A 27,527-nucleotide genomic window follows, 5' to 3' on the forward strand; every position below is an offset into this window, starting at 1 on the left:
AATTGCTCAGATCAAACAAATCAAGCCGTTGTAATGTAGTGAAGTGTAATATTACCTGTGGAGCGAAGCGTCGTGCGACTGCTAGCTCCAAACCGGAAGTTTGTTTTAGAAATATTACAAAGCATGTTCATCCATTTTACCTCTAGATGGTAAATAAAAAGTTAGGCTAGCAAGCAGGCGTAAAACTAACTTCCTTTCATGGGCAAGATTAGCCAGCTAGTTAACGTTAGCCTACTACTTCTAGCTACATATTGAACTTCCATCCTCTCAGGCCAGAGGCATAATGTATGAATCAGTGGAGGCTCCTCTGAGGAGGAAGGGGAGGACCATCCTCCTCAGTGAATTTCATCAAATAAAAATTGTAAAACATTTAAAAAGTTATCCTTTTTAGATAAAACTACCAAATACAGTGCATTCGGAAAGTATTCAGACCCCTTGACTTTTTCCACATTTTGTTACATTATAGCCTTATTCTAAAATTGATAAAATCATTTTTCCCCTCATCAATTTACACACAATACCCCATAATTACATTTACATTACATTTAAGTCATTTAGCAGACGCTCTTATCCAGAGCGACTTACAAAATGGTGCATTCACCTTGTTGCGTCAAAAGACAGGTATTCATATTCAAGGCGTTCAGATTTTCAACTGATTTCAAAGATAAAACACCAGCAGGGGGCGAAAGAGTGTATGCATTGTAGAACCCATCATTAGCTTGTGTTTCCCTGGGGAACATATATACTGGTGCACCTTTGTGATAGCAGGTGGTGAAATGTTTGGTGGAAAAGCATTTCACTGGAAGTCCTTCATGGAAGAGGAGACTCTCATCCATACACATTCAGCTCATTTAGGATTCTGGAGACTCAACCGGTAGGCACATGGACATTGTGTAAAATTGTTGCCAGTTAGGTGTTTATTTGTGTTGAGAATTGAGACCAATTGTCTAATTTAGTATATAGTATAATTTAGATAATGACTACATTAAGATTATATATTTAATTTGAAATGACCTTACTTGAAGTAATGTATATTTCTTTTTGTGTTTTGCCTTTAAAGGTTATCAACCTAACTAACTAAAGAACTAATTAACTAACTGACTAAAGAAATAAAATAAGTCAGAAGAAAACTGAGTTGTCCCTTGCGTCCTTCAGTCCTTAAAGGCCTTTTTCAAGTTTGGGCAAAGAGCTGCAGTGTGAACCATACACAACTTGACACACCTTATGATATCCAGTGGAACAACCACTTTACAATAGTGCATCTAAAACTTTTAAGGGGGGGGGTTAGGATTACTTTATCCTATCCTAGGTATAATGACAAAGGGAAAACAGGTTTTAGACATTTTTGCAAATCTATAAAAAAATATATTTAAAAAAAGATCTTATTGATACAAGTATTCAGAACCTTTACTCAGTACTTTGTTGAAGCACCTTTGGCAACGATCGCAGCCTTCAGTCTTCTTGGGTATACTAAGGCCATGCTCATGAAAAAAATATGTGACCTCTATCTTCATCTATCTTCAGAGCTCGTGCTGCTAGGTGACCTAAACCGGGACATGCTTAACACTCCGGCCATCCTACAATCTAAGCTTGATGCCCTCAATCTCACACAAATTATCAATGAACCTACCAGGTTCAACCCCAAATCCGTAAACACGGGAACTCTCATAGATAATCCTAACCAACTCGCCCTCCAAATACACCTCTGCAGTTTTCAACCAAGATCTCAGGGATCACTGCCTCATTGCCTGCATCCGTAATGGGTCTGCAGTCAAACGACCACCCCTCATCACTGTCAAACGCTCCCTAAAACACTTCAGCGAGCAGGCCTTTCCAGATCGACCTGGCCGGGGTATCCTGGAATGATATTGACCTCATCCCGTCAGTAGAGGATGCCTGGTCATTCTTTCAAAGTGCCTTCCTCACCATCTTAAATAAGCATGCTCCATTCAAAAAATTTAGAACCAGGAACTGATATAGCCCTTGGTTCCCACCAGACCTGTCTGCCCTTGACCAGCACAAAAGCATCCTGTGGCGTACTGCATTAGCATCGAATAGCCCCCGTGATATGCAACTTTTCAGGGAAGTTTGGAACCAATCTACACAGGCAGTTAGGAAAGCTAAGGCTAGCTTTTTCAAACAGAAATTTAGATCCTGTAGCACAAACTCAAAAAAGTTCTGGGACACTAAAGTCCATGGACAATAAGAGCACCTCCTCCCAGCTGCCCACAGCACCGAGGCTAGGAAACAGTCACCACCGATAAATCCACTATAATTGAGAATTTCAATAAGCATTTTTCTACGGCTGGCCATCCTTTCCACCTGGCTACCCCGGTCAACTGCCCGGCACCCCCCACAGCAACTCACCCAAGCCTCCACAATTTCTCCTTCACCCAAATCCAGATAGCCGATGTTCTAAAAGAGCTGCAAAATCTGGACCCCTACAAATCAGCCGGGCTAGACATTCTGGACCCTCTCTAAAATGATGTGCCAAAATTGTTGCAACCCCTATTACTAACCTGTTCAACCTCTTTCGTATCGTCTGAGATCCCCAAAGATTGGAAAGCTGCTGCGATCATCCCCCACTTCAAAGAGGGAGACACTAGACCCAAACTGCTACAAACCTATATCTATCCTACCCTGCCTTTCTAAGGTCTTCAAAAGCCAAGTTAACAAACAGATTACCGACCATTTCGAATCCCACCGTATCTTCGCTATGCAATCTGGTTTCAGAGCTGGTCATGGGTGCACCTCAGCCACGCTCAAGGTCCTAAACAATATATCTGCCATCGATAAGAGACATTACTGTGCATCCGTATTCGTCGACCTGGCCAAGGCTTTCGACTCTGTCAATCACCACATTCTTATCGGCAGACTAAACAGCCTTGGTTTCTCAAATGACTGCCTCGCCTGGTTCACCAACTACTTCTCTGATAGAGTTCAGTGTGTCAAATCGGAGGGCCTGTTGTCCGGACCTCTGGCAGTCTATGGGGGTGCCACAGGGTTCAATTCTCGGGCCGACTCTTCTCTGTATACATCAATGATGTCGCTCTTGCTGCTGGTGATTCTCTGATCCACCTCTACGCAGACGACACCATTCTGTACACTTCTGGCCCATCTTTGGACACTTAACTAACCTCTAGACGAGCTTCAATGCCATACAACTTTCCTTTCGTGGCCTCCCACTGCTCTTAAATGCAAGTAAAACTAAATGCATGCTCTTCAACCGGTCGCTGCCCGCACATGCCCGCCCAGCATCACTACTCTAGACGGTTCTGAATTAGAATATGTGGACAACAACAAATACCTAGGTGTCTGGTTAGACTGTAAACTCTCCTTCCAGACTCACATTAAGCATCTCCAATCCAAAATTAAATCTAGAATCAGCTTCCTATTTTGCAACAAAGCATCCTTCACTCATGCTGCCAAACATACCCTCGTAAAACTGACCATCCTACCGATCCTCGACGAAAATAGCCAACACTCTACTCAACAAATTGATGCAGTCTATCACAGTGCCATCCGTTTTGTCACCAAAGCCCCATATACTACCCACCACCGCGACCTGTACGCTCTCGTTGGCTGGCCCTCGCTTCATACTCATCGTCAAACCCACTGGCTCCAGGTCATCTACAAGTCTCTGCTAGGTAAAGCCCCGCCTTATCTCAGCTCACTGGTAACCATAGCAGCACCCACCCGTAGCACGCACTCCAGCAGGTATATCTCACTAATCACCCCTAAAGCCAATTCCTCATTGGCCGCCTTTCCTTCCAGTTCTCTGCTGCCAATGACTGGAATGAACTGCAAAAATCACTGAAGCTGGAGACTCATATCTCCCTCACTAGCTTTAAGCACCAGCTGTCAGAGCAGCTCACAGATCACTGTACTTAACCCATCTGTAAATAGCCTATCCAACTACCTCATCCCCATACTGTATTTATTTATTTATTTATTTATTTTGCTCCTTTTCACCCCAGTATCTCTACTTGCACATTCATCTTCTGCACATCAATCACTCCAGTGTCTAATTGGTATATTGTAATTACTTCGCCACCATGGCCTATTTATTGCCTTACCTCCCATATCTTACCTCATTTGCACACACTGTATGTTTTGTTTATTCCATGTGTAACTGTTGTTGTATGTGTCGAACTGCTTCGCTTTACTCTTGGTCAGGTTGCAGTTGTAAATGAGAACTTGTTCTCAACTAGCCTACCTGGTTAAATAATGGTGAAATATAATTAAAGAGCACTGACCACCACTTGTATGGCTGGATCAGGACCGTTGTTAATTTAGGAAAGAGACAATTTTAGCTATCCACCGGAGAACAACACATCAAGATGCAACAATTCAAGTTCTCTGTCAATGTTGTTTAGCGTGATGTGATTGGTCTGAATGTAACAGTGTAGGTTCCGTCCCTCTCTTCGCCCCAACCTGGGCTCGAACCAGGGACCCTTGCACACATCAACAACTGACACCCACGAAGCATCGTTACCCATCTCGCCACAAAAGCTGCGGCCCTTGCAACGCAAGGGGAAACCCTACTTCAAGTCTCAGAGCGAGTGACGTCACTGATTGAAACGCTATTAGCGTGCACCACCGCTAACTAACTAGCCATTTCACATCGGTTACATGAAGACAAATCAAAACTGGCTTGCCTTGACACTTATTTTTGGTGCGCCAGGACCATTCACAGTTCAGCTCACACAGTTCAGCTCAATGCTGATTGGCTATTATTCTCAAATTTTTATCAAGGGAGGCCAAACGCTTGCTGGCTTCCCTTGCATTCAATGCGATGAGTGGCAACAATATCATGCTCTTTTTGACCAAACAGCATCAGATAGATGGGCTACAGAGACAGAGGGGCACTGTTTCGCTTGGATGCTTTCTACAGTGAGATACATTTAGGGATTGAAAGGAAATTATGAAACACAGAGAGATGAAAGAAATTATTTTATATGTTTTTACTTATTTTTTTTTAAAAGTGTTTTGGGGAAGCCTTACTTCCCTTGGCATCCATGAATACACACCACTGCCTAGCAGCCAGTGGAGCAGGGGGAGATTATGGCAAATTGAAAGCTTCCATTTCTCTGCATGTTATTGGAGAGGATGCATTTGAAATTTAGAAGAGGCAAACTTGACATTGACTGTGCTCATGGCTAATTTGATGAATACTTTGTACCAAGCCAGAACATCACATTTGAGAGAGCTACAAGTTTTTCTGTCATGATCAGAAACAGGGAGTCAGTTTTGACCAATACTTGGCTGAGTTCATCACACTGAGCAAAATGTGTGAATTTGAAAATATGAAAGAAAGACTCACTAGTGAAAGACAGGATAGTCTGTGGCATACTTGATAATGGACTCAAGGAGAGATTTCTGCTTGAGCTAGATTTAACTTTGGATAAAGCTTTGAATATGTGCAGAGAAGCTGAAACCACAAGCTAAAGAGCTGCACAGGGATGAGACTGCAGTGCATGCAGTAAAAAGAGAGGAGCAACACAATGCTTTACAAAACAAAAACAAGGAAAAGAGAAATCTAAACACTATAGCTGTGTTTGAATACACATACTGTATACTACACACTTGAGTATATACTACATACTATTAGTTAATTTTAGTATACTATAAAACGGAACAGTATCCTTTCAGTCGAGGGTACTAGCTATTCGCCGGTCTACCGGAAGTTGATGCGGTTGCTATGCAACCTCTTGCTAGCTAGTTAGCATAACAAATTACTACTTAGATATTTTATGCTGTTTTTTTATTTTATTTAACTAGGCAAGTCATTTAAGAACAAATTCTTATTTACAAAGACGGCCAACCAAAAGGCAAGAGGCCTCCAGAGGGGACAGAAGCCTGGGATTAAAGAAAATATATACAATATAAATATAGGACAAAACACACATCACTACATAAAGAGATACCTAAGACAACATAGCAAGGCAGCAACACATGACAACACAGCATGGTAGCAACACAACATAGCAACAACATGGTAGAAACACAACATGGTAGCAGCAGCAAAACATGGTACAAACATTATTGGGCACAGTCAACAGCACAAAGGGCAAGAAGGTAGAGACAACAATACATCTCACAAAGCAGCCAAAACTGTCAGTAAAAGTGTCCATGATTGAGTCTTTGAATGAAGAGATTGAGATGTCGTTCGTAAGGACAGCGTAGCTAACAAATTGTCAGCCAACATAACGTGTAAAGCAACTTATTTGAAAAGGAATTACTTTATTACATTGCTCAATTAATTAGTTGGCATAATTAGTTAAAGCAATGAATTTGTATCTGCTAACATTGGACTTTGGCTGCAAATTTCTCCATTTTTCTTCAAATCAATCTGAAAACAATGTGAAGCCACGCCCATTTCCTGAAGAATTGCATTATGGGCCCTAAAGTACGGAAATAGTGTCCTCTGCGTGTGTACTTCATATTTTCGCGAATTTAGTACAACATCCGGAAACTTTTGGCATACTAACTATATCCATACTATGACCAATAAGCATACTATATACTCAATTCACATCACAAATAGTACGGCAAGTGTGGGTAGTATGAGTATTCGAACACAGCTTACATGTGGAAAATGATGAGTTATCCAGCTATAAAATTTCCCTGCATATGGCAAATTGTTTAACAACTTTGGGGAAAATAATACTTTCTCAAAATGCTGCAGAGCTGAGGCTACAAAGAAACATTTTCACACAGTCAAGGAGGAAACTGAAGAATTCTTTGTTGATTCTTTGGATATTTGCAATGCAATAAAAGCTGAATGGATTGTGCCATTGACCATGAATGAGACTATAATACCATTCAAGCTCGATACTGGAGCTCAGGTAAACCTGTTGTTGCTGGATGACTACAAAACACAAAGTATAAGGGAAAGTACACCCTGTGAAGGTTACTTGGGAGAATGTACCAGTCAACCCTGTGAAGGTTACTTGGGAGAATGTACCAGTCAACGGAAGCTGCATAATAACTTTACAGCATAAAGGAAAACAGTTCAAAGCACAGCTGCTGATTGTGGAAAAGTGTACAGCCTGTCCTAGGACTCAGTGCATGTGAAAAGCTGAATCTGGTGAAGAGTGTTTGTAGTGACATCAGACTGAAAATGACCAAGAATAACTACTGACTGAGTACAAGGATGTGTTTGAAGGTCTCGGATGTTTAGCTGGAGAACACAAAACATGTACTGATGACAAAGTTACTCCAGTTGTGTATTCGTGCAAGAAATTTCCATTCACACTGAGGAAAAAGATCGAGGAACTCGGACTCATGGAGAAATTGGACGTCGTCACAAAAAAAATAAAAAAATAAAATAAAATAAAAAAAATAAAAAAAAAATCGATGAACCTACAGATTGGGTAAGCTCGCTGGTTATTGTGGTGAAAAAGAATGGCAATCTCAGGATATGTCTAGACCCTAGAGATCTCAACAAAGCCATCAAGTGAGAGCATTTGAAGTTGCCAACCAGAAAATAGATAATGTTGCTGTTTGCTGGAGCAAAGTGGTTCAGTAAGCTTGAGGCCTCATCAGGATTCTGGCAAATGAAGCTAGCTGATGCAAGCTAAAGGCTATGCACATTCAACACACCTGAGGGCAGGTACAGATTTCTTTGTCTACCATACAGGATTCTCTCAGTGCCAGAGGTCTACCACAAGACAATCCACATGATTTTCGAGCATATTCCAGGAGTAGAGACCATGATGGACGACATCATCATCTGGGGGTCCACAAAAAAAGAACACAACGCGAGAGTGAGACAAGTGCTGGACCTGACATGGAAAGTCAACCTGAAACTAAACGACAAATGCGAGTTTGGTGGGAAAACACTTACCTTTATGGGAGACATACTCTCAGAGGAGGGAGTCAAACCAGACCTGTGGAAAACATCAGCGATCACAAAATGGAGCACTCGAAGAACAAGGACAACATGAGATGCTTCACAGGCAGGATCGCCTACCTTGCAAAGTTCATACCTCAATTGTCAGCACAGTCCACTCCACCCAGAGGTCTTCTTGAACATAACAACTAATGGGAATGGTCCCATCAGCCGGAAAACTGCTTAAAAAACCTGTATACAGAGAGAAGTTGCACCGAGATCCTACGAAATCTAAACGGAGCATGGATCTCAACTTCGAGGAAACCAAGTGGATCTAAGGTTTCAGCCATTCACTCAAGGGACTGAGGATCATCATGACTGTCAAGACCTCTGAAAGGCTTATTGAGAATTGCACAAAAAGCACCTGGACTGAATGTTTGTTTATGTGAAAACAAAGAGAGCCACAATAGAGTATTGTTGGCCAGAAACTGTTTCTTTGGAAAAAAACAAACATACTCAAAATATGTTTAGTGATGTGTGATTTTGACCCCCCAAAAAATGTTTTTTTTTTTGCATGTTATGCAATGCTGAGTAAACAAATGTGAGATTTGATATGTGACATGTTTAGTTAGAGAAAATTATTTTAAAAGGAAGGAAGATGTGTTAACATTAAGACTGCATTACACAGGAGGCAATGCACGAGCCAAGCAGCGGTGGGGTGAGGTCTGCCTTGCATGGCTACACAGTGATATTGCTAGCTGAAGTATCGGTTTATTAAAAGTAGTTAAACCTGTCATTAGACAAGGAACAAACATATCACTCTTACGTTCTCCCCTCGGGTGTAGCTCGTCTGAGGAGGAGACGTAAATGCCTGTGCTTACGCACACAAGGTAAACCAGATGGATGGGGAAGAAATGTGGGGTGTAATGAGCGGAAATAACCAGAACTCAAGGTTAGCCCTCGGGGAATGTTTAGTTAAGCAATTAAACAATATAAAAACACCCATAAAGAATCAGTAAGAACACCAAAAAAAACAGGGAAGGTAAGAGAAGGGAATGTTTGGGATCGGGGTCCAATTAATGAAAATAAACAAAAGGTCCCCTCCTCTTCTACACACCTAATCCTTCCTAACACACTCTAAACCCTAACCCACTGTCCTACCTGGTTCCAAGAAAATACAAGGGTGACACCCGCCCAGCTAACCTAGTGTATAAAACAATGGGTTATCGACGTGGCAATGTACACACATGGGCAGATCTACCTTTTCCCCTTCTCCAGGACCTTGGTAGGGTGGAGTACATCAGGAGGACAGGCTGAAACACAAACAAAGATAAATTAAAACAACAAATCCTAAAATCCTCAACTAGCCAAAAAAAAAAAAGTTCTCTCTCTCTCAATCAGCTACAGCTGCCAGGACTCCGGACAGAAGCCACGCCCACCATCGTCAGCCGCAACTCAGTACACCTGTAATGCCTAGGACACAAACACACTAAGATGGGAAAATGGGGAGCAAGAAAAACGTGTCACACGTAACACATATCCCTAACTGCCATTGATAATAGAACAGTGACTGTGTGTATGTGTTGCAGAGAGACCTGGCACTCAACACATCTACTTAACATATTCACAATGAGGTGATTATTCATAATACGGTACAGCACAAATGTCCAGTGATAGCAGCACCTTTTTCATTCCATGTGTCACTGATGAACTCTGCCTCTTTCTACAGATTGACTGGAGATGCTTTTGCCAGACGCCAGCCTCAGTCTTTTGATGGGAGACCATAATTGGGTAGGTTTTATCTGACCACTTCAAACTTCAACAAAGCACCTGCTTGTAGGTCAGATATTACTGATCCTAACTGCCATTGGTAATAGAACAATGAGCATGGTTACATGAACACAACAATATGATTATTCTGGATAGTCAGATTAATATAATAGTTTAAAATGTTAACATGCTTTGCAAGAAGAACGATTTCCCTAATACTCCTGTTTACATGGACACATCTGAAATTAGGCTACTGATGGGACTATTGATAAATGCAGAAAATCAGCAATAAAAATAAACGTTCAACCACAGTGACCATGTTATTTTTGCATAAGACTATTTGATTCTGAGTTTGGATATATAAAGTTTGTGAAAACTATGTCTAAGCTGGATACTTTTAGTTTTTCCGAACTTCACTCACGCAGGGAGGGAGGCTTGCGCTACTGGTGCTGGTACATGTGCAGATCAAATAAACAGCTGGAAGGCCAATTAAACTGTTTACATGTCCTAATAATACAAAAATTGCTCATTAAACCAGGTATGCTTACTTAAATTATGACCTTAAGCCGATTAAGATAAGCAGAGTAAGGCATTTACATAATTAACTATTTCATTTTACCTTCATTTAACTAGGCAAGTCAGTTAAGAACAAATTCTTATTTTCAATGACAGCCTGGGAAGAGTGGGTTAACTGCCTTGTTCAGGGGCAGAACAACAGCTTTTTACCTTGTCAGCTCAGGATTTGATCTTGCAACCTTTTGGTTACTAGTCCAATGCTCTAACCACTAGGCTACCTCACAGAAACATGCATGGAGCCAGCACATGGAAAGTTACAAGATGATGTGATGAAATCCAGACTGACAGACAGGCTTGACACTGATGTCTCTGAATGGATAGACCTGGCAATCAGCATTACAATTTTACTAGACAACTTTTACTTGTATTGTCTTTTTTTTTTATTATTTAATTGAATGGTATCAGTCAATGTGGGGAGGGAGAACCCCTGTGTGATCTGCACCAGGCTCAGGGAACTCTTGTTGTATATGGGACACCACACAGGAAGGTATGACCACTCTGACATGTTTGCCAAGGTAGCTACATTACCACCAGACAAAATGGCGATGGGCACAGTATCTGTATCGGCTGGTAATGACAATGAAAGGTGCGCATTGTTATATTAGCAGAACACTTCTTCTATGGTATTGTGTAAAGTGTTGTTTATTCTACATGGACCTGTTACTACATTTGAAAGTTATCAAACATTTAGTTTAGAATATCTAAATAAATTCAGCAATTGCATTCTTCTCATATTACTCTGTAGGCTACTGACCTATTCAAAGCTTACTCCGGCATCTCACCATACATCTGCCTGTAGTTATTGAACTCAACCTGCTGGTTTGTTTGTTGAGACTGAGTGGGGGTAAACAGCTGTGGGCAAAGTTCTGACAGATGGGTGTGTACATCAAACCATACCCCCAAGCCAACTCAAGTTTGGCTTCTTGTCATAGCCGTCAGCATTTCTTGAGGAGTAAGACAAAAAACTAGGCCAAATCAGCAGGTGCAGTTCTCCTTCAAGGCTCAACCCCCCCCCCCAAAAAAAAATACAAAACAAACATGGAAATACAGGTGCCATTCTAAATGTAACTACATTCAAGTATAATATCAGGTTGATAATGCATAACAAGTTGTAATTAATTACCTCAACACTATGGTTGTTTTAAAGTGTGATTGCTACATCAATCTTTGGGCTGATAAATTAATTATTTGATTGATTATATATTGTTTGATTGACTGGACAATTTAGTGTCAATAATTGCTTTTAATTGCCAGAACAGCACCAGAACATCAAGATGGAATGTATTTAGAATTTTGTTCCAGGAATACGGTGCATTCAAACTAAAAGCAGATTTACCTAACTCGGTGGAGACCATAGGAACCTCGAGAGTTAACCAATCCTGTGAACGGGTTAGGCAACTCAAGTGTCTATACTTCAACAGCAACGTTATATAAGACCATAGGTTTATAAAGTAGAGCCTTGTAAACAAAAAGGAGCAATGCAGCTAGCGAGTGGAACGAGCTGCAACAAACACTCAAACTGGACAGTTTTTTTTTTTCTCAATCTCTTCATTCAAAGACTCAATCATGGACACTCTTACTGACAGTTGTGGCTGCTTTGTGTGATGTATTGTTGTCTTGACCTTTGTGCTGTTGACTGTGCCCAATAATGTGTGTACCATGTTTTGTGCTGCTACCATGTGTTGCTACCATGTTGTTGTTATATTGTGTTGCTGCCTTGCTATGTTGTTGTCTTAGGTCTCTCTTTATGTAGTGTTGTCTCTCTTGTTGTGATGTGTGTTTTGTCCTATATTGTATTTATTTTCTTTAATCCCAGGCCCCCGTCCCCGCAGGAGGCCTTTTGCCTTTTGGTAGGCCGTCATTGTAAATAAGAATTTGTTCTTAACTGACTTGCCTAGTTAAATAAAAAAATGACATCTGCATATAGATGAATTTTACCATTTTTAACACAGATTGACCAATGGTGTTTATACAAATAGTGAAGAGAACAGGTCCCAAAAGTGACCCCTGTGGTACACCTTTACTTACATCAATAAATTCAGACTTAATCCCATCAATCATGATGGCTTGAGTTCTTTCACTAAGATAATCATTAAACCATGAACAAGAGTCATACCTCAGGCCTATCGAGGACAAGTTATTCAATAAAATAGCATGATCAACAGTATCAAAAGCTTTTGACAGGTCCACAAGCAAAGCAGCACATTTCATTTTAGTGTCTAAAGCATTGACAAGATCATTAACAACTCAAGTGGTTTCTGTAATAGTGCTATGCCCAGGTGTAGACCCTGATTGGTTTACATTCAAAATACATTTTTCAGATAAAAAAGAGCAAAGTTGTACATTCACTAAGGATTCAAGAACTTTAGCTAGACAAGGAAGCCTGGAAATGTGGCGATATTCATTAAGATCACTACTATCCCCGCCCCATATGGAGTGGCAGCACAAGAGCTGATTTCCATACTTTTGGAATATTTCCTGATAACAATGTGGGTTATCAAGCCTACAATGATGGGCGCTGCACACTTAAGCAGACTGGGATCCAATTGGTTGGCCATTGTGGATTTCTTGTTTTCTATGGCTAGCAAAGCATCCAGGACTTCTTTTTCTGTAAATAGCCTAAAATAAATGCTTTGACTATAATTTCTCTGATCATTCAGCATTTTTCCCCTATCAGCATCCAGCCCAATATCATTGTGAATTGGCTTACAAGTTATTTCAAAAAGAGAGCCCGCTGAAATAAAATGGTGATATAATTGGGGCGGCAAGTAGCCTAGTGGTTAGAGCTTTTAACTAGTAACCGAAAGGTTGCAAGATCGAATCCCTGAGCTAACAAGGTAAAAATGTGTTGTTCTGCCCCTGAACAAGGCAGTTAACCCACTGTTCCTAGGTTGTCATTGAAAATAAGAATTTGTTCTTAACTGACTTGCCTTAAATAAAGGTAAAATAAAATGCCTCAATGATGGCATTTTTTCCAGAAATAAGGCCAGTGTCTGAATTAATTTGTTGTGGCAGAGAGGAGGAAGTAGAACTCTTTACATATTTGACAGTTTTCCAGAATTTAGCTGGGTTGCAATAACAATCCGAAAGAGCTGTTAAAATAATCAGAATTAGCTTTCTATAAACATCAACAAAGAAATGCATATTCACAGCATTGTTCAATAATTTTGTATGGATTTCACTATCATATAAAATCCACTCTCCTTAAAAAAAAAGGACTGATTTGCTCCAAGTAGAGCAAACATACAGCATTCAACAGAAAGTGTCTCTTGCACTTGAAAAGCAAAACTCTATAGAGTTGGGATGACTGCAAAAACAGCATTACCTACAGTCTGTGCTTAGTGGGGCTGAGGTAGGCCAGTGTCAGTTGAAGGGTCCTAAAGGATAGCTGGGATGGTAGGGAGTTCCTCTCACCACGGCCCCTTGTCCCCTAGGCCTAGGTTGTCATATGCTATTGTTGTCAGTACCGCGTCTTCTGGAGACCACCATCCACTCAGCTATGAAGAAGGATAGCGTGCCCAGGAAGCCCACTAGCACCATGATGAGCAGCTGCCAGTGCAGTAGTAGGTAGTTACTGTAGAAGAAGGCCAGGGCTGCCATGATGGACTGGACAAGGTAGAAGACAGCGAAGGCGGGAGCGCTGTCCTCCTGGAACATGTATCCCACAATGCTCAACAGCTGGGTGTTGATGCAGCTGTCTCCCAGGCCAAGCAGGAAGCTGCACAGCAGAGCCAACTCAACACTGGGGGTGATGTAGGCCTGCAGGTGTGTACCCTCCTCTGGGGCCAGAGGGGCGTCGCTGGCGATGTTCAGGAAAATCAAGTAGAAGGCCACAAAGTGAGTGATCAGCCCCAACAGCACAACAGGGCTCCTCCCAAACCGGTTGCACTTGTTCAACATCCCAAACATGCCCCCTCCCAGGATCTCCCCAATGCCAATGAACATGCCTGAGAGCCCAATCAGACTTTTGGCATTGTCCCCAAATTGAGTCATGGCCCCAATACACGTCCCATATACCCCACTGTAAAAGGTCAGCTCCAGGCCTGTGTATGCTATGAAGATGCTTAACAGCAGCATCTCTTTAGTGACAGACAGCTGCAATGCCTTCCTGAAAGCATACAGAGCTTGGGAACCGAGACCTTGAGGCACTACAACAACAGAGGCACTCTGAGGACTCAGCCTGCAGCAGTGACTCAGATTCATCAGAGGGTATGGACTTAGGCTCTGGCTTCTGGATCAGGAAGAACAGGAAGCTGCCTATCAGGCTTATGACCGTGAGAGCGATGAACACAGTCTGACGATCCTTGTCTGATATGTGAACATGGCCATGCCAGGCAAAATAAATATACATGTTCCCAAATAAAAAGCTGAACTGTAGCAAGGACCAGAAAATACCATAGTTCCTGCCAATGGTGACGTCTGTAGAGTTGATGGTGAGTAGGTTACCCTGAGCAGTCCACAATATTGCAGCGGCTATTCCAACAACTACAGAGGCTGCGTAAAAACTCCAAGTGAAGGGTTGGATGAACATGGCAATGTATCCACTGTATGCTAGTCCACAAAAGAACATGGAAAGTTGTGGTCCTATAACAGCCACTACTGAGGGAGCAATCAGGTTGGATGCAGAGAAAACTCCATATATGATGGACAATGCTTGTGTATCCACTCCCACGGAAGCCAGTGCTGTTGAAACTCTTGATCACAGTTTGCTCTATATTTCCACATGTTGAAAAAGCAGTGAACATGAACATAAATCCAAAGCCCAGGATTACGATGTTCAACAATGTCTTTCCTTCTGGACTCATGTTTTTAAGGCGGCACTGTTATATTTTGATGATCAGCTAGCTAGTTAATAAACCTCTGAAGTGGTCCACACGCCTCATCGAGTCGGGTGCTGCACTGTCTGACGAGTCCTCGTTTGTGCAATAACGAGGTGGAGATACCAGATGGACATTGCACCGAAACTGGCAAACTGCTGATAGTCGATAACAAAACCAGAAGTTGAGTGATAAGATGCAACACCACTCTAGCTCGGGTAGAAACAAATTACTGTCAAGGCTGAGCAAAAGTGCTTCAAAACCGAGGCGCAACATCGCGAGACTTTCGTGAACACTTGCGAAATGCGTCTCCCCCAAAAGAGGTTAAGCCAAATCCACGCCCTTTTTAAGATGGAGGCGTATTCCAGCCTACATACGTCCCCGTCATTGGTCAACAGCATGAAAGCGGTGATTGGATAGATTCAGAGCGCGCGAGAGGATCATCTTCCAAGCGCGAGTTCTCTCACCTCATCTGAGAATAATGAATGCCAATAGCGCTACAGGTAGGTAGGTAAAATACCAGTCATTAACGTATAAAATAGCTTAAAGATTTTTACGTATAGAACATTTTGACTAGGGATTGTTACTTTTAGTCATAATTTTCATCTTGCTGGTGAAACCGAGGATCCACAATTGAAGGTTAGCTGTAGTTATCACAAAGATTGTTATTGATCATTTTAATGAATTCATGATAAAAAACGAAAGTTGTTTGCTGGTATGCTTATTAAATGTTTGGCCTATGTAGTTGTCAGTGAATATCACTGTTGACTACATGCATTTTTCAATTCATAGTTGGTTACTATACCTCCCGGGTACAAGTACCATGTATTTTCCTACGAGGCTTACACAAATGGACCACTGTTCTTTTGAGGCATCTTTTCGAATGGCCAACTATGAGTTTAAAGAGTGGCTACAGAAGACACAAGAGTCGGGAGTCACTTGCACTTGGAGCAACACTGTCATGTCACACACGGTCTCACTCACTCGCACATATGGAACGCCGTGTGTGTCTTTGCGTATAAAAAAATATGCACATCAAATAACACTATTTGAAGCATCAAATAAGCTTTTCACACGTCAAATAACACAGCTATATTATAGAATGTGTGCTGAATATGCACGTGCAAGCCAAACTGTACATTACTGCGTTGGTAATAATTTATTTTTATTTAACATTTATTTAACTAGGCAAGTCAGTTAATAACAAATTCTTATTTACAATGACGGCATAGGAACAGTGGGTTAACTGCCTTGTTCAGGGGCAGAACGACAGATTTTTACCTTGTCAGCTTGGGGATTCGATCTAGCAACACTCTAACCGCTAGGCTACCTGCCGCCCCCAAATAATAAGACATTATTTGTTCGACCGAATGGGAAAACGTCTGTGTGAGCATTTGAATTAGATCAAGATCAAACGAGTTTGCAAATATCTTTGATACACCAGAAGTTGCTAATAACATCTGTATCTAGCTAGCTGTAGCATGGTACCTAGCTAGCACCAATGGCACCAGCCTGAAAACAATGACCAGTAGAACTTTTCCAGCAGTCATTTTCCATATTCTTAGCAATGATTTAAGTATCCATGTGAGTAAGTATTAGCTAGGTAGCCACTTGTTGTTCTCCTATTGAAATAACTAGCTAGCCAACTACTTAACCCTGTTGCCCAAAACTAACGTTATAAAGTCCTCCAGAGTTATCAGGCTCCAAAACATCCACGTTGTATTGTTTTTCCTCTGGAATAGTGTTCAATACACATAGTAGGTTGACTGGTGCAGTAAATGTGGCTCAGTTCACAGTAGTGAATTGAGCTACGATGCTAATGTTCTCTGGGTGTCACTGAGTAGACTGGCTAGTTTCACATAGGTGGGTCTGACCACCATTAATCAAATAAGAACTGTCTTATAAATTAGGGGTATTTTAGATGATGACACCAAGCTAGCTAACTATAGCTACTGAAACAGATTATGTCGTTTTGCTATGTTTTAGGGGAAGAACATCGTTTGCATCCATCAGCCAGCTAGCTTTTTTATGACCAACACTGTTCAGAGTTTGGAGAAGTGTGTCTGCACTCGTGCGGCAGCAGCAGGGGCGCGAGACAAAACTTTACCAACATCATAGCATAGGTATTGGTGAATCGTTGTGACATATGAAATACGAGTGATTGTGTAATAACTACGTAAAAAATGTATGAACGTGTTAAATGATTACGTGACGTGCAGTCATATTTATTATTTAGCTGTTTTGTAGAAATTAGAAGAATAAACAACATTTTGTTCATGCTCATTATAGGTCAACACAATGTGATTATTAGATTCCAAACAAAGATTACCTGTACTCTGCTGCCACGTGCCGACAAGACAGAAGATTGAGCAGGTGGGTCAGCTTTCACATGTCTAATAAGCCTGTCTGTTAAACCAGTTGTCCCTTATTTGTTCTCTGATTCAATTTGACACAATTCTGTGTGTGTTTGGTCCCAGGAGCAAAGATCCTAATTTTCCAGAATATTTGGCCATTGTGTACATGTACAATGTACAGAACCACAACGTTTGTGGCAGACGCCCTCAGGCACAGGGATGTGGGGGCCAAAGCCATAGAGACACTGACCCAGCTCTTTGGAATTGGGCACTCCCCCTCATCTGTCCTGACGGTCCTGAAGAACGACCTGCAGATTGAGTACAGAGAGGACTACATCTTCACCTCTGTTGAGACCTCCAGTTCTGTTACCAGTAAGTTAATATTTTTTAAAGATAGGTGCCTAGGAAACTGGGTGACATTTTTTTAAATTCAGGACAGTCTTGTGTTATGATTATGATAATTTCCTTTTGTATCATGGTAGGTGTTGGAAATTGTGTACACATCATTGTACTACTTTTCTCTTTTGCACAGATTGTACCACAAAGTGTTCAGGCAGGAGCATGGGGAACAAAATAGGCCTGAGATGCTCTCAGCCCTAGAGAGGCAGGTTGAGGAGTATAATCTTAGGTGCGGCGAGATCTGTGCCAAGGTTGCGAAATCTTCTGGAGGAGCCCCTCTGGTGCTTCATTGATTCCTCTGGGAACATGGACAGAGAACTGCATAGTTTTTCTTCTCCTTACCCACACCTGTGCTGGCGGTCTACCCCTTGAGGTTATCCTGACTCGGTCTGAGGATGAGACCACAATCCTTGAGGGCCGTCAACTGTTGAAGGACATACTGCAGACACCTTTGCAGGGAGAGGTCAGGCTGGTCCTCACCTCATCATTTCAGATGACTGCAAGGCAGAGAGGGGAGCATTAGGGGGGGCATTTCCAGGGGCCACACTGCTCCTCTACACCTTCCACCTACTCCAGGCAGTGTGGAGGTGGCTGTGGGGCAAGGAGAGTGGAGTAGACCTGAGAGACAGGCAGACCCTCTTCACTGTCGGCAAAGACATCATGTGTGCCAGGGAAGAGATGGTTGAGCCCCTCTATCAGCAGGCAAAACAAAACTCAGTTGTAGCCAGGTTAGTGTAGTATAACAGTATAATGAGGTGCAATCTATTAACTTATGCTTTATTCTCAGTATTATGATAAAACCAAGACATGGGGAACCAACCCGAGGGAACGACTTTGTGGAGGCAGCAATGCGGGTCCTTATGGATAAAAATCCTCTAGAGGACGAAAGTGTTCAATCTCCCTGCCTTATTTGACCAGCCTGGAGGCCTATTGTGAGGCACGGGTGACTGATGTTGCCCTTGACCGCAGGGAAACATTCTAGCACTCTCGTTTTCTGGCCCAGGAAAGCAACATCAACCCATCTGACATCGAGCAGGTAAAATAGTGATATTTGTAATATTACAAATATCCATCATGTGGTCTTTTATTATTAGTTATATCTTATATAAGTTGTCCATCTTCTCTCTCCTAATGTCTGTCAGATGGGGGAGAAGCAGTACAGGGTGAAGGACAGCACACCAGGCCAGACCTATACTGTGGACATAGAGATGGACCTCTGCACTTGTCCAGTAGGGCACCCAGGAGCTCCATGCAAGCACCAGGCTGCTGTGGTTCAGATATACAAATGCCTGTCCATCAACTTCCTCCTAACAACACCGGAGATCAGGGCTGAGAAGCTAAAGATAACAGGAGTTAAAATAGTGGCTAATTAATTATTGTTTATGGTTAGAAAATCATTTTAATGTGAATATTTTATGGACCAAAGCAGAGTGCCGAAGTTGATTAAATATCTCTTACAGCAACAATATCTCTGGATTTTCTGCAGCAACTGAGACAGCCAAGTCAGCCATTAGATGGTGAGTTAGCACACCAAACAAATTATGAATGATGCAACAATACAGAATGTCTGTTTATTTGTGTGTATTTTTACAGCTATCTATTTTAGCATTTCATTGAAAACATGCAACTGGTTTGAAAAGTTTCAAATCACCATTTGAAGAATTCATAAGTATCTGGACAAATTGGTGACGTCACACCCCAGCTCGTGACTGAATGAGTAACAAGTTTGATGCAGTCCTTTTTTTACTTTAGAATTACCAAAGCTGGTACTTATTTGCTTTATGAAACGGTATTATAAAGTATAGTATTTGTTTTATTATTGGATATACAGTACCTGTCAAAAGTTTGGACAAACCTACTCATTCAAGGGATTTTATTTATTTTGACTATTTTCTACATTGTAGAATGGAAGACATCAAAACTATGAAATAGCACATATGGAATCAAGAAGTAACTAGAAAGTGTTAAACAAATCAAAATATTTTATATTTGAGATTGTTCAAAGTAGCCACCCTTTGCTTTGATGACAGCTTTGCACACTCTTGGCATTCCCTCAACCAGCTTTCTGAGGTAGTCACCTGGAATGCAAAGTTAATTTGTGGAATTTCTTTCCTTCTTAGTGCATTTGAGCCAATCAGTTGTGTTGTGACAAGGTAGGGGTGGTATACAGAAGATAGCCCTATTTGGTAAAAGACAAAGTCAATATTATGGGAAGAACAGCTCAAATAAGTAAAGAGAAATGACAGTCCATCATTACTTTAAGACATGAAGGCCAATCAATCCAGACAATGTCAAGAACTTTGAAAGTTTCAAGTGCAGTTGCAAAAACCATTAAGCGCTATGAAGAAACTTGCTCTCACGAGGACCGCCACAGGAAAGGAAGACCCAGAGTTACCTCTGCTGCAGAGGATAAGTTCATTAGAGTTAACTGCACCTCAGATTGCAGCTTAAATAAATGCTTCACAGAGTTCAAGTAACAGATGCATCTCAACATCAACTGTTCAGAGGAGACTGGGTGAATCAGGCCACCAATGGAAATCTGTCCTTTGGTCTGATGAGTCCAAATTTGAGATTTTTGATTCCAACCGCCGTGTTTTTATGAAACGCAGAGTAGGTAAACAGATGTGTGGTTCCCACCGTGAAGCATGGAGGTGACACTGTCTGTGATTTGTTTAGAATTCAAGGCACACTTAACCATCATGGCTACCACAGCATTCTGCAGTGATACACCATCCCATCTGGTTTATGCTTAGTGGGACTATCATTTGTTTTTCAACAAAACAATGTCCCAAAACACACCTCCAGGTTGTGTAAGGGCTAGTTGACCAAGGAGAGTGATGAAGTGCTGCATCAGATGACCTGGCCTCCACAATCACCTGACCTCAACCCAATTGAGATGTTTTGGGATGAGTTGGACCACAGAGTGAAGGAAAAGCAGCCAAGTGCTCAGCATATGTGGGAACTCCTTTAAGACTGTTGGGAAAGCATTCCAGGTGAAGCTGGTTGAGAGAATGCCAAGTGTGCAAAGCTGTCATCAAGGCAAAGGAATACTTTAAGGAATATAAAATATTTTGATTTGTTTAACACTTTTTTTGGTTATTACATGATTCCATATGTGTTATTTCATAGCTTTGATGTCTTCATTATTATTCTACAATGTAGAAAATAGTAAAAATAAAGAAAAACCCTTGAATGAGTAGGTGTGTCCAAGCTTTTTTTAATTTAATCTTTTTTTAACCAGGAAAAGCCCATTGAGACCCAGAGTCTCTTTTTCAAGGGAGACCTGGCCAACAAGGCAGCAACAATCAATACATTACATAATTAAAACATACAACAATACAACACAATACGATCCAGCCTAATAAAAGCATTTGCAGTCCTCCGTAACAGTCTCTTATCAATATTTTAAATTAATTCAGTGGCACTGTCATATCTAGATGAAGCATGGATTGTAGACTATTCCATGCCTCTGGTGCACAAGAAGAGAAGGCAGTCTTGCCTAATACTGTGAATGTCCTGGGGACTTTAAGTAGCAACCACCTAGCAGACCGGGCTGCACTGTTAGTTACTGCTGCATGGTAACTGCTGGTGGTGAAGGAGACCAGACTACAGAGGTAAAGAGGGAGTTTACCCAAAAGGGCTTTGTAGATGAACACATACAAATGTATCTTTCTGCCCATATAAAGTGAGGTCCAACCTACCATTTGGTACAAGGTGCAATGGTGGGTGAGTGACTTGGCATTTGTAATAAAGCGCATTGATGCATGATAAACAGAGTCCAGTCTCTAAGATAGGAGTTTGCATGCATATACAATTAGTCACCATAAACAATTACAGAGAGAAAAATGGCCTGAACAAGCTTCTTTCTAGCCATAAGCAGGAATCAAGCCTTATTTCAATTTAAGCTTGAACTTTAAAGGACAACTTGTCATCCAACCATATACCTAGGTATTTGTAGGATGACAATTTTCAATGGATAAGCCACCAGATATGACAATGCTAACTTTCTCTGGCAGAGTTCTAGCTCTGGTAAAGTTTTTTGTACATTCAAGACCAGTTTGAGACCATAAAGGGAGCCTTGCAGTGACTCATTAATACAAATTGAGAAGAACACAGGAGCTAAAATGGAACCCTTTTGACTGGTACACAGTATATATTATGTATTTAACAGCTACAGTTCAGGCCTCGTAACAACTTCCACAAGAGGACCTTTCAAACGGTTGGTTAACAGATCATCATCATCATCTAATCATTTCTACATATCTAGATTATAGACTAACAATCTTCTGTTCATGCCAAGACTAAAAATGATGTAACTGCACTCACTTGACAGACATAACCACTGGCTTGGAGAGGGAAGATGTAACCTCCAGTGTTCCTGACCACTAGCCTTTCGCTGTGCCAAGAGACTCAGAAGGGGGTGAGTAAATAAGGCCAGATCTTCAAAGAATTTGCTCTTTTCTGTTATTATAGAATATAAATCGCTATAGCACATATATAAATCTGTATATCAACAGTTAGAGTTTTATTAACTAAAAGTCCCAGCGTACAACATTTGACTCAAATCTATTTGACTCGAAGAGTGCATGCAACATTTAACACAAATCAAATTTTGTTTGTCGCGTACACATATTTCGCAGATGTTATCGCAGGTGTAGCGAAATGCTTATGTTCCTAGCGCCAACAGTGCAGTAATACCTAACAGTACAAAACATTACACTCAAATCCCCCAAATAAAAAATAAATGAATATAGAAATATTACATTTGAATGATACTGTTTGTCTTGAAGACTTTGTTTTAGCTCCCCTCTCATCTATATCATGTTTTTATCTAACAGACATTCTGCCTGATTTGCCTGACCTGGTGGAAGACATGCCAAAGGAGTTCAGTTCCTTGACCAAGGATGACTACTACAGTGACGCCCTGGTAGCAATGGCCAAGCAAAGCCCATGTCAGCCCAGCAGCCAAGAAAGCAACTGCACTACAACGAGCAGCTAGATGTCCCGACCCCATGATCCCCTGTCAGCCTACTGCAGTTGGCCTTAGAGCGAGCAAGGTTGGATCGAAGAGTCATCTGACTGCTAGACGTCCAAAACCCAGAACAGCGGTCCTGAGCACCCTTACTGCTTAGACAAAAAGAGGAAAAGGCCTGCCAGGTTTGGGCATCACAAGTTGTCTGAGTCTTTGGGAATGAATTGTTCACACAAGAAGTGAGGAGTTAGTTCGTTTTTATGTGGTTGCTTTAAGTTGTCTATTTATGATGTTTGATATTCTGTTGTCATAAAATCCGGAAAGAGAGCATGCATGGATGCATTGTCTTACTAGCCGTTGACGATAGGCATACTAGTTCATTAAATAGCATGCAGTCACCTAGCCCATTTCCTAGATCACAGTGGAACTCTGGTCTAGCTGTATAACATTTAGCCACCTTGCAAGTTATTTCAAATTAAATTTGATTTGTCACATGCATCGAATACCTTACAGTGAAATGCTTACTTACAAGCCCTTAACCAACAATGCAGTTAAGAAAAATACCACAAAAAAATTATAAATAAAAATAACAAATAATTAAAGGGCAGCAGTAAAATAACAATAGTGTGGTTATATACAGGGGGTACCGGTACAGAGTCAATGTGCGAGGACACCGACCCGTACCTGTTTGGCGATGCTTTTCCCACGTCTGCGAGTATATCCATGATTTGTGGGCGGTTCTGATAAGGAATGCATCACCCAAGAAAGAATGAAATCCAGTTGTTAGATTCTACCACCACCCTCCAAATCAACACCAAACATTGATGTCAATGTTTGCGCGTGCACATGCTTCATTCTTCTTCCTGACGTGGTAAAAGCGTCGCCAAACAAGCACAGGTCAGCAAATATTTCGCACGCCTCTCCAATGATATGTCCCAAGACAGAATTTTGACTGTTAAAATAACTGTACTTACTGGACTGTTATTAACTGTATACATGCTGGCGAGCTATGTAGGACTAGCAGTAGGACTACAATAGGCCGAGTTCTAACAAATTCTATACTAACAATCTTCCAGTTCAGATAGAGCCCAATATACGTTTAATAATCATTTGTAAAATGATTTACTTATTTATTAATACATTTCATAAATATATAGATTTCTTTTGTGTTCCATTTATAGAGCCCGACATTGATCTGACACTCATTTTAAGGGGTTAATTTACAGGTGAAGCTTTAACCTAGCCTATCAGAGGACAACAAGGTAGAAATAACTATTAACATGTTGATTGCACTGTCAAATCCTTTCAACAAATGCATATGGTCTGGGGATCCATTTGGGATTGGGCCTCAGTCTGAAACCATCTCTTCAATTGTGGACAGCTGCTCTCTATACTCCTACCTGAAAATATAACTTCACGTTTGGTTAACCTTTCTAAATAATATTACAGTTACACTTGTCATGTTAAGGTGTTGCAGGTAGCCTAGCGGTTAGCGCATTGGGCTAGTAACCAAAAGGTTGCTTGCTAGTTCTAATCCTTGAGTTGACAAAGTGAAGAATCTGTTGATGCATGACTTATAATAGATAGATTTCCACCTAGAATAGGTGGAACCTCATTTTGCAGTAAACTGGCAGTAGTTGATACATGGTATAGAAATTAATGATATATGCAAAGCAATACCTTCAGGACTTAATTAATGAAATATAATTTGTGTTTTAGAGAACATGTCAAGTTGAATAAAAATAAAAGATGCACAACTTATGTTAGAAGGTTGCCCTATGGGGAAGTCATATTGAGACTAAAGTCTCTTTTGCAAATGAGCCCTGCACAATACAACAACTAACACTAGCACAATATACACTAAATACATAACACTCAATTAAAACAAACAAATTCTTCATTATAAAAATCCTCTGTCAGCTGTCTGAATTGCCCTAGGGACACCAAAGCATCCAATCAAAACATATTTTGGATATTATTCCAAACACAGGGAGCAAGGAAGTTGAAGGCTGATTTACCTAACTCTGTAGACACCAAAAGGAGTCTCCAGAGTTAACCGACCCTGTGAATGGGTTTAATAACTTGTCATTTTAAATCTGAAGTTAGGTAAATTGGAAGCTTGTAGAGCAGGGCTTTGTGAACAAAAATAGCATAATGATGTGATCTATATGACTTTAAAGAGGTCCAGCCAACCTTTTGTTAAAGAATGCAGTGGTGAGTAATAAAACTGTCTCCTGTGATAAAACAAAGGGCGGTATGATGAACGGCATCCAGGGGTTTAAGAGTAGTGGCAACTGCAATTTGATAAATAGTATCGCCATAACCAGGAACAGATAGAAAGGTTGACTGCACAATCTGCTTCCTGGTGACTAGAGAGAGGCAATATCTGTTTCTGTAAAACAGCCCACTTAACAAGCTCATTCGTATGTTTTTTTAAAAACGTTAAATCATTGTCAATCCAAATACCAAGGTATTTGTATACAGGGACTCTTTCTAATATAGAACCATCCGATGCGTGAAGATGTAATCCATCTGAGACAATCTAACGAGAACTTGAAAACAACATGCATTTCATTTTGCCCGTATTAAGCACACGTTTTAAAAAATCAGTAATGGCTTCCTGCACAGCAGCAAAATTGGACTGTAGCCTTGTCACAGTCAGGTCAGCCGTCGGGGCAATTGCGTAAATAATAGTATCATCCGCATATAGATGAAATTAAACATTTTAACCAATAAAATGTATATGAATAGTGAAAAGAGCAGGTCCTAGTATCGACTTCAAGAAATTCAGGCTTAACCCCATCAATCACGATGGTCTGAGTTATGTCACTAAGATAATGATGAAACCATGAGTAGGCGTCAGAGCCCAGACCAATCGAGGAAAACTTTAAGTAAAATAGCATGGTCCACAGTATTAAATGCTTTTGACAAGTCCACAAACAAGTCACAGTTCATTTTAGTGTCTAAAGCATTGACAATATCATTAACAACTAATGTGGTTGCTGTGATAGTGCTGTGCCCTGGCCTAAACCCAGATTGATTTATATTCAAAATACCATGCGTTTAGCTAGTCAATGTCGCCATGACACTGTCTTAATACTGTACTGCCTTTGGTATCTCTGTGTAAAAATGTTATTTATTTGTTATTTTGCGACATTACGAGAATGCATACATTTGTTTATAATTTTTTAAATCAGAGTCAATTGTGCGTCAAGAATTTAGCATAGCAAGTTTGTATGAAGGTCTAGTTATTAATGAGTACATAGTTTAATAGTAATATCCTCCTAAAACGCTCTGATGACATACAAACTTTGCTGCCCTGTTTTCAATTGTCCACATGGCTGGGAGAACCCATTGCAGGCTAACGCAAATGAGCTGCTAAATGTGCTAGTGAGTTGGCTAGCTAGCTATCTAGCCAACTTCACATACTGTATAGATAGCTAGCTAAGTGAATGAAATATCACCATATATCTTGATGTATTTATCACTGTAAAAAAACAAACTCCAAATGCATTTGTAGGTAGCTAGCTAAACAGCCATGGAGGAGGGTGATAGGATAGCAGCCCCAACTGTCATGAGAGAGTAGACTATTCTGGATAGGGCAGGTACATTTGTGTAGTTCCTGTCCCTTGAAGTCTGTTTTCTTGTGAGGTTTTCTGTCCTCAGATAAAGAGAGGTATGAAAGCCTGTCTACATATGAAGAGCAGTGGTTCTCAGTCCTGGTCCTAGGGACTTAGCACTGCACAGTTGACTCAAATTATCAACTCATCATCAAGCTTCAAGTGGTATTTAAGTATTCATTTGTGACGCTATCCTTGATATGATCCTGTTATTGTCACATGCTACACAGGCACATATGTGTGTCCATGCATCTACCCATGCGTCAATGTTATCATGATTTGTTGTCAGGGATATTATACTTTAGTAATCCACAATGACCTGGTGATGTAAAAGTCTAATAATTACATTATCTTCCATATTTCTACAGATACCTTATAACTGGAGATTCCTTCAAAACGATTGCCTACAGTTAACGTGTAGTGTCGTGGAAAATTGCAAGATTATGTTATAATGCTTGTATTGTATTATAATGGTTGTTTTATTCAACAGAATAGAGTATTCTGTTAACTATTGTGTGTATTTTACTGAGGATGGGCCTCTATGAGATAGCACTGACAGAGGAGATTTACGATGTCTTTGGGTGATAAAACCTAAAGAGCATTCCAGAATAACATGAGGTAATGCTTTTGTGCTATGAAGTACCAGGAACGAGATTAGAACCTCGTTTTAGGGACCAAACTGAACGATAATTTATAGCGAATGCTATCTGGCTATGGGATACTCCTCTCTCAAGGAAGTCTTTCTTTGTGAACTGTTCCTAAGATCTGTGGTTCGTCATGTAGGTTGAGAGGGGTGTATCTTGGCTATAAAAGATCTTTGTACTTTTGTGTTGTCACTTTCAATAGCGCATCATTGAAAGTCAAGTGCTATTGCAAAGCTCTAATTATTAAAGATGTAGTTTAAGTATAACTCTGACTGGTGTGTGTAAAGTTTAACTCTCCTCATTTGGTAATGCAGAAATTAGCCACCACATTTGGCGACGGGGATGGGATGTGAATCTTCACTTGGTTACCGCTCCCGACGATCTGGGCAAATTGTGCACGAGGGATCCCTCAAACTTGGGATCTCAGGGAAACCACACTTCGGGAACGAAGCAGATGGACCCACCTTTGATCTGAGTGGCAGCGAACCGAGTGGATACTACATCTCGAACTTAGTTTTTTTTTAAGAAAGAGGTGAGCAAA

At 40.9% G+C, this 27,527-nt stretch overlaps 1 long non-coding RNA gene and 1 pseudogene across 6 annotated transcripts; one reads left to right on the plus strand and one right to left on the minus strand.

The window, feature by feature from the left end:
- Window positions 1-740: 740 nt before the first annotated feature.
- Window positions 741-26,837, plus strand: LOC106561294 (uncharacterized). 6 transcript variants are annotated; one of them, XR_006757061.1, is made up of 9 exons: window positions 741-874; window positions 9,564-9,625; window positions 17,287-17,370; window positions 17,475-17,723; window positions 17,884-18,786; window positions 18,893-19,267; window positions 21,922-21,969; window positions 22,084-22,170; window positions 22,589-26,837. It is a non-coding gene; the product is annotated as an uncharacterized lncRNA (long non-coding RNA). The 6 variants fall into 6 exon arrangements; XR_001318760.2 differs by lacking the exons at window positions 741-874; window positions 9,564-9,625 and adding exons at window positions 16,274-16,581; window positions 16,984-17,120; XR_001318762.2 differs by lacking the exons at window positions 741-874; window positions 9,564-9,625 and adding an exon at window positions 15,400-15,500.
- LOC106561287 (UNC93-like protein MFSD11) lies at window positions 12,109-15,325 on the minus strand (annotated as a pseudogene).
- Window positions 26,838-27,527: the final 690 nt, after the last annotated feature.

This window comes from Salmo salar, chromosome ssa10, assembly GCF_905237065.1.
Source record: "Salmo salar chromosome ssa10, Ssal_v3.1, whole genome shotgun sequence".
Taxonomy (NCBI): domain Eukaryota; kingdom Metazoa; phylum Chordata; class Actinopteri; order Salmoniformes; family Salmonidae; genus Salmo; species Salmo salar.